Consider the following 6,240-nt stretch of genomic DNA (forward strand, 5'->3'; position numbering starts at 1 on the left):
GCTGTCAGCAGGGGCTGGAGAATGCCCCTCCGGTGCCTGGCTCTCCCCTGGCGTTCCATAGCAGGAGTTCGGGAGCCTTCCTACCACACTTCCTGTGCAGCTGCATTCTCTCCTGCTCCTCAACGCTCCTGGGCGAGCTCCCTCAGAATCCGTCACACCATTAAAGCTGGCCTTTGACCTTTCTACCTGGAAACCTGCACACTGAGCTCAAGGACCTCTGGAACCTCCCAGGTCCTCTGCTTCTCCCCCTACCCCCTTAAGGAGGTCAGAGTGGCCACAAGAACGCTGTGTCTTGATGCCTCTCTAAGGTCACAGAACCCTCGCTGCCATAAATCCCGCACAACAGGGTTAGCCACTGACTTGGGTATTGACTTGCTCTTGGGGTGACCCCACCACCCGTGAAAGGCCCTGCGGGATGCAGACTCCTCAGCTTCACCGACTTCCTCTTATCTCAAGGTAAAAACCTCAAAGTAGCCCTAGCTTTCCCGAGTCTCCTTGGAGTTCAAAGATGAAGTCAATGTTTGCCTCCAAGAAAGAATTCATTAGCTGCCATTGCCAACTGTAGGTGTTTTCTCTGAGCCAGGCAGGCTCCCCAGGATCTCTGCAGGTCACCGGGTCAACAACTTAACATGCGGAATCTGCAAATGCCCTGGTCTGGAGCACAGGCCAGGCAGGCACAATGGAGCTGCTTCTTCTGGCTCAGTGGTCTGGCTTCCCATCAGGGACCAAGCTGAAAAGTACCTGCCACATCTTGCAGATGAATCCTGGGGCCCACCTGGCAGATTGCAAACCAAAGACAGAGCTAGAAACCTAAATCTCTCTCCTGGGTGTCTGGCAGGCTCCCTCTCCAGCTTGACTTGAAAGAAGGGCTTTTCTTTCCTTTTTTTGATTTTTTTCTTTCATTCCCTTTTCTCTTTGTGGCATTTGTATTCCCATAAGAATTAGTAAGTAGATATGTATTTGTAAAGTAATGGGTAAAGATGATAACTGGGTTTTTAAAATGTAATTTCTGATGTTCCAACTTTTATTTAACTCAGCAATGACAGTTATACTGACAGCCACACTTATTCCTGATCTAGAGAAATCGTCTTTGCCTAATACCACATTAAGCACTATTTGCAAAGCAGCATCCTTGGATGGCTTCTGCCACCATGTTCAGGGCCTTTGCTACCCAACCTCTGGAGGGGCTGCCAACATTTTAAGCAACGTCGGCTCTTCATGATAGGATTCCATCTGGGGCAGAGAGATGTCTCAGAGCTGGCACAAGAGGCTGTCTTTCTCAGATAAATGGCCCTAAAGATGACAGGATCATCCCGGGCTGACTATCACAGCACACATCCTGGGAACAGGCTTACTCCAATCTGAAAAAGGCTATTGAATGAGCCTCTTTAATTGCCACCCGCCCTCTGCCTTACAACTTACTTATTAAGGTGTTTGGCACTCGCTGACGGTGGAGATTTTCCTGCAAGGTTCTTTTGGGAGCTACCTAGGTGACTTTGGCACAAAAGTGACATATAAATAACATCAGGGATTATTATTATTATTGGACTAGGTTCTCATTCTGTGTAACTGGGAATTCTAATGCTCCAACTTGCTTGTTATAAATACTGTTCCCTTCATCCCTTCAGGAAGCATGAAAGCAAGGCGGAGAGGGCTGTGTGAGGGGCAGAGAGGATGTTGTTAGGAAGATCTGTTCACTGAAGCTAGTCTGAGAACCTGCGTGTATTAAATAAGTCACATCTTTATTTTAAGTAACATCCATCTCAGCAATGGAAAAGAAAAGGGAATTGTGGGTAAGGCTTTAGAATAAGTGACACCAGCTTGGCCCCAGGGTGAGACCAGAGGCAGAGGGTGGGGACAGCAAATATTTCTACAGTTTGAGAGAAGTATTTCGGTTTAGGAAGGTAGGTACCTGGCCCCAAATTGACCACTTGGCCAGTCTCTGAGTCGGTATGACGTTCTGCTCTCCACACTGGGGTGGTGCCAAGGCACATGCAGAAAGCCCTGCTCCCAGGAAGCTCAAGGCCAAGGTCAATGTTACATAAACCAATGAGCAAGCCTATGAATTAACACAAGAGACTAGGTTCATTGTAAAGACACATGGAGTCAATGCAGCAGAGAATGGTAATGGAACAGAACAGAGAAGCCTCCATATAGGCTAAAGAGCAAACGGAACTGAAGTGGAAACTTTAAGGGTGCTTTGGAAAGCCAGCTGTGTTAGATGGCGTTTTACTGGGGCAAACACGTAAAGGAACATTTCACTAAAGTAGACACAGGCGAAAAGCTAAGGCAGACTCATAAAGGAGCATTTGCCTAAAACAGACACAGGAGAAAGGATTTTCTGCTAAAATAAGCATCCAAAAAGACACACGATGAAGGATTCTTCATTCACAACACACATGTATTGGTCCTCCTTACATTGCATAGTTGAGCTCCACTTGTCAGGACTCCATAGAGAGAAACACACCCCAAAACTTCTGGCAGTGTGCTGCAGTTTCTTGCTGCTTCCTTGGACTTAGGCTGATTGACAAAATGGCGTCAGCTGAGAGAGACACAGGTGCTGAGACAAGACACATGGAGGACACGTGATGTTTGAAGGGTATCAACAGGACTCGAAGGACAATGATGGGGGCTGAGCTTGGTTTGTTTATAGAGCTAGCTGTACAATGCTGTGGGTCTCTCATCTTCACTGATCTTCACTTTGCTGAGAGAGGCATAGCTGAGAATTTCTCCTGGTGCCCCTCCTGGTCCCTCCTGCTGCTGACTCCAGCTGAGGCCCGCATCCTTCCTTTCCCACTACCTCTGGTGGGTGATGGGCTAAAAGGGGGGTTAAAGCATTTAAGAACCTTCACTAACAGTAAGGTTTAAAAAAATTAAAACTGCACAGATCCCATGGGAGGCTACAGGGAAAGGCTTGTTATTCTGTAATACCAGCAGCCACTGGAAAGGGCAGGTGAGGCTGTGGGCTCTCCTCTGTACCCATTCCCCCTCGGCTTAGAGTTTCAGCCAACTGATGGCCACACAGAAGTTCCTGGCACACTTGTGCGATCGGGTGATTTCACTCTTATGAATCCATCAGCTGTGAGCAGAAGTGACCAGTGCAACTCTGAGAAAGATCTGCCATGTGTTCGGTTTCTGTTTTCCCCATCACACTTGCTCTATGTAGGCAACCAACTCTGCCTCCTGACAATGTAAAGCACCCCTTGGGTATGTTGAGCAACAAGATAGAATTTGTTCTGAACTACTCATTTCCTTTGGCTGGAGTCACTGTATTTTGAGTTTCTTTTGTTATGTTAGCTTAGGCTACATCCTAATACAGAAAATTTCAATCCAGGATAGTTTAAATGTCAATAAGATTAACCCACCAGCTATTTGTATCCAGATGGAAAAATAATAGATTATAGGTACAGGAAGACCAAAGACCACCCAAGAGCCCATTGCAGTCATTCAAACAAAGGCAGCGATGGCTTCAGATAGTGTTATGATCTGAATATGAAATGTTGACACACCCACCCCTTCCCCCAACCCCTGCCATCACAGACTCAGCTTTCTAAGGCATGGACTTCAGCTGGTGATCTTATTTTGGAGTGGTGGAAACTTTGGAAGGTGGAACCTACCTGGAGGAAGTAGGTCACCAGGGCATACCCTTGGTGTTATCATGCCCTGGTTTCTCCCTATATTCCCTTTTCCTGAGTCCTGTCTGTATGAACAGCTTCTATTCCAGGTTCCCACACACATACAACCAAGCAACCATGAGCCAAACTCTCTGAAACCAGGAGCAAAATCCATCTCCCCTCCTGTAAGCTGTTCTCTCTTGTACTTTGATCACAGGTAGTAACAGGTTAGTGAGCCTGAGATCCGTTTCTGGGAGCAGAAACAAAGAGATCTGAGAATTAATTGGATAGCTGGGTGGAGGGTTAAGGGAAGAGAAGTCAAAGTAATAGACAAGATCCTTCAATGTTTTCTCCAGATACCTAAGTGGGAACTGGGGAAGGAGACGTTGGACATCTTTGACCTAGGAGCCTCTCATGAGCTACCAATCCCTGAGGTAACCACAGGCATAATTGTCTGTCTAACAGTCTCTATGGATTCAGCTCACATGGCTCACATTTGAGTTGAAACGCCGCATGTAACCGAAACTAATCTTAGCTGCTTTAAAACATAAAAAACATTTTTGGGGGGAGGAAGGATGATGATGTAGCTTACAGAAGCCAAGTATAGCCAGAGCTTTAAAAAAGAATGAGAAATAAGGACTAGAAAGATGACAGGAACCAATCAAACACTCTTAGCTCTTTATCCCTAAGCAGACAATTCCATGACAATGGGTGATTATCTCCATGGCTTCTGAGTTTCAATACCTTCCAGCAAGCAAACTGTGCAAGTCCAAATAGATGCATGCCCACCAGAAGCTCCTGAGTGGGCCATGAGGATTTAACTAGTTCTGCACAGGAAGGAGTGTGAACCCTCCTTCCCCATGAAGAGTCCATGTGAGCCAGGCAGCGCCTCTGCACCCCGTACCTTTCTACTAGAGCCCAAATTGAATACAATTCATGTTGCTTTCATGGAAGACGCAGCACCCCAAGGCTTAATGGCCCTTTTCAAGTATCTCGCTCCAGTTCAGAGCTAACCAGAAGCCATCTCCAGCTGATAAACAGATTTCTTATTATTAAAGACCTGTAGACTCCTTGGAGGGTCGCAGAATGCTCGCAAACATTTTCAGCTTGTTTATCTTCCCTACTCTTCCCACAGCCTGCGACAGCTGCCCACCTGTCCTACATGGGTGTGCCTCTTGGAGAGCCGGCCTGGAGTGGTGTGGCACCCTATAAAGGAATTATCCAAGTGTGAACCTACAGTCTCACAAATTTGCCTGAAATATTCAATCTTAGATTTGTTTGTTCTTAAAACCTTCTGTTCTGCAGATAAGTAAGCCGAGCTTCCACTTATCCTAACGTCCCTCTTCCCCTTACCTCGCCTCAAACACTCATTCTTCATTCCCATCCGGGGCTCCTTTTCCCCACTTCTCAGAATAAAGTTTTAAAATTGAGCTATAAGAATGGATATAGCAGCTCTTTATCTGTCAGAGAAAGATTAGCTGAGGATAGTTATGGGCCCCAGGCAAAGATAGGATACAGCCTTGCCTCTTAAAGGCTTGATTTGGGAACGTTTTATTGTTATTATAAAGATGCTCTTTCCTTTAAAAGTTTACAGCTAGGTTTTTTCTTTTTCTTTTAGTCACAGGAGGTCATGTACTTTTTTTTTTATTAGATACTTCTCGGGTTTAAGGCTGAGATTTACCTAATAGCACAGGCAACCTAGCACTGAGGATGATGGGAAGTGAGCAGGGCCCTGACAGAGAGCTTAGCAAGGACCTCTGGGTAATGTGTGAGGTCACAACTCCCATCAGACAACAAGCTAACAGCAGGAGTGGAGATGGCATGGTTTTCAAATGCCAAGGCACTAAGCAAATGACCTTTCGATGTACTTCCTCACTTGGGATCCCTGCAACACTATTGTACAATTAATGATTATGATCAAGTAGATATCACACATAAGAGGTACTCTAAACTATAATCTCATTATTTTATGGGTTTAAATTTTCATGTTTGTGGTTTTCATATCCAGTTATTCCCATTTCTTATTGTCACTAAACTGAGAGGTGGCTTTATTTTTCCTATTTTTAATTGTGAAATTAATATTTATGTAACATAAAATTTAGCAGCTTCTGCAGCTGGTCTTTGCTACTTTGTGGGGTCTTCTTTTTCCCACCTTTTACCCTCCCAGTTTCACCTTCTAGCACTAGATAGGAGAGAAACAAGGATAGAGGGGAGAGAGGAATAGGAAAATGCCCGAGTCTAATTTCTAATTTGTTTCTTCTTTGGCCACAGCTACAAACAAACTGCAACCAATCTCCCCAAATGACCAATAACCACTCACCCCACCTGTCCAGGTTCTGGAATTTATAGGCTCTGAAAAGTTCTCAGAATTCCAAGTATCACACAGTCATAGAAATTACTTGCGGTTGACAAAACCACACTTCTGCTAGAGCACCAGGCAAATCATAGTCAGCTGCTGCAGACAGTCCAAAGCAACCCCACAGCCCTACACCAGGGATTCAAATGAAAGCACATTCTTATCACTGCATCCTTCCCTTCTGTTTTCAGCCATTAATTGTGGCGTGTTTGAACAATTGTGCACAGCCTGAATTTTTTTTTTTTTTGATGAACTGTATCAATACCTTCC

The 6,240-nt window shown here is 45.3% G+C and overlaps 1 long non-coding RNA gene across 1 annotated transcript; it reads left to right on the plus strand.

The window, feature by feature from the left end:
* The first annotated feature begins 275 nt into the window (after window positions 1-275).
* Gm31304 lies at window positions 276-4,993 on the plus strand. Its single transcript, XR_375768.1, has 3 exons — window positions 276-456; window positions 3,971-4,048; window positions 4,750-4,993. It is a non-coding gene; the product is annotated as a predicted gene, 31304 (long non-coding RNA).
* Window positions 4,994-6,240: the final 1,247 nt, after the last annotated feature.

Source organism: Mus musculus, chromosome 3, assembly GCF_000001635.26.
Source record: "Mus musculus strain C57BL/6J chromosome 3, GRCm38.p6 C57BL/6J".
In the NCBI taxonomy this organism is placed as follows: domain Eukaryota; kingdom Metazoa; phylum Chordata; class Mammalia; order Rodentia; family Muridae; genus Mus; species Mus musculus.